Source organism: Apium graveolens, chromosome 4, assembly GCF_009905375.1.
Source record: "Apium graveolens cultivar Ventura chromosome 4, ASM990537v1, whole genome shotgun sequence".
Taxonomy (NCBI): domain Eukaryota; kingdom Viridiplantae; phylum Streptophyta; class Magnoliopsida; order Apiales; family Apiaceae; genus Apium; species Apium graveolens.
Genome location: NC_133650.1, coordinates 68614897 through 68617059, shown reverse-complemented (window position 1 = coordinate 68617059; position 2163 = coordinate 68614897). Strand labels below are relative to the sequence as shown.

Below are 2163 nucleotides of genomic sequence, written 5' to 3'. Positions count from 1 at the left end.
CCTCCAGAATTCCTGCTACCTTGCCTTGAGGTAGTCTCTGAGTTGGGTTCTGATATTCATTAGCAGCCATCAATTGAATTAGCTCATAAGCTTCATCATAGCTCTTAGCCCATAATGCTCCACCTGATGCTGCATCGAGCATAGGTCTGGACCGCGCTCCCAAATCATTATAAAATCAATTGATGAACATCCAATCAGGCATGCCATGATGAGGACACTTTCTAAGCATCTCCTTGTAGCGCTCCCAAGCCTCACATAAGATTCTCCCGATTACCGCGCAAATTGAGTAAGAGCGTTCCTATTGCAGCTGTCTTCGCCATAGAGAAGAATTTAGTAAGAAACTTCTGAGCAAGATCCTCCCAAGTAGTAATAAAACCTGCTGGTAGAGAATGCAACCAGCACTTAGCTTTATTACTCAGAGAGAATGGGAAAAACCTCAGCTTCACAGCATCTTCAGAAACATTGTTGTGAACTTGAAAGTGTCGCAAATCTCAATAAAATCTCTAATGTGCATGTTGGGATCTTCCATTGGAGAATCCCCAAACTGGACTGAATTCTGCACCATCTGAATCATGCTAGACTTGATTTCAAAAGTATTAGCCGTAATGGCCGGTCTGAAAATGCTAGAATGAATGTCATTGATCTTCGGTTGAGAATAATCCATCAAAGCTTTCAGATTTGCTGCTCGTTCTCCCATTACAATAAAAACTTCTTCTTCAACTTTTTCCTCTTCTTCCAAAACTTTGTTTTCCTCTTCTTCAACTTCGTCTAGTGTTTCTTTACGAGATTGAGAACGCGTTCGCATACACGCTCTCTAGAGTACCTGAAACACAAACAAAGTAAACAAGTAAGTAAAATATCCGAGTCAGTGAACTTTAATGACCACTGATGTTAAGCACATAAACTAAATTTAACATCGAGTCCCCGGCAGCGGTGCCAAAAACTTGTCTGTTGTAATTCTAACGTGAAAATACACATAAGCGTACGCAATCACAAGTAGTATAAGATATAAGTCAAGTTCGTTCCCACAGGGACTGGTTTAGGTTAAGTTCAGATTATGCACCTATGCAACAATGTATGATTATCGTTCAATGCTAAGACAAGTAACAAATTGAGTTTTGATTAACTACTTAAGAGATTATACTAAATAACATTAACTAAGAGAATTAAGATTGAATTACTTACATGAGTATAAACATGCGATTCTAACTTCATTAAATACTTCATTCAAATTTTATGTCTTTAACCCGAACATGTGATGGTGATGACAACTAATCAGATAACACGAAACTAGTATGCGCTAACTTTCGTTATACGTATACCCTACTATCAAACATCCATAGTTAAGATAGAAGTTGAATATACACCAATTATGCTTAGTCCCTATATGTCTATAAAGATTGAAAACATAATGGTTAAGAGCAAGTTATCTATCTTGATTACATTAGGTGAATAAGATGGTTAAAATTACCCATGAATATTACATGTTTTTCATACATAAACCTATGCTAGAATGGCAAGTTCTAAACCTCTATATTCATTGTCACTTCAATAAAGATTAACAAACAATCTTAGATGTTAGCTACGCATCAAACACGAATAAGCACAACCAAACTAGGAAATCATAAATCACCACACACTAAAGATTATAAAACAATTAACTATTGGAATCCATAAATAAATCCATTAGAACCCCATGACAACGATTAGTTCATAATCGAACTCATCGTCACCATGGGTTCCAATAAAAGCATGATTATGAATATAAGAGTACTAGGGTTTAAAGATAAATTGAAAACAAGCATCAAAGTATCAACTATATTAAAGAATACAAAAGTCTTCTTCTCCGTGCCGTCTTGTGCTTTCTAGGTCTTCGTATTGCTCTCCCTTGGCTCATTGTTATTAAAAATGAATTTTTATGGGTTTATATAGGCTTCTGGATGACCTGGGCTTCCAAACTCTCAAAATCGTACTTAAAACAGGATTCTGGCCCAGGCAACCTGCGCGGCTGCTATAACGACTTGTATATTTCTGTAATATTTAAATATGTAATTATTGCGTAGATAATTAATAAAAAAGTTATAGTATTTATGGTCTCTATGTTTAATTATTATTGTTTATACGTGATTGCTGGTTTACGTGATGTGTTTTTATGATTAGCTG

The 2163-nt window shown here is 35.9% G+C and overlaps 1 non-coding gene across 1 annotated transcript; it reads left to right on the top strand.

Annotated features, from left to right (window-relative positions):
- The first annotated feature begins 200 nt into the window (after positions 1-200).
- Positions 201-305, top strand: LOC141722644 (small nucleolar RNA R71). The gene has a single exon (XR_012575653.1). It is a non-coding gene; the product is annotated as a small nucleolar RNA R71 (small nucleolar RNA).
- Positions 306-2163: the final 1858 nt, after the last annotated feature.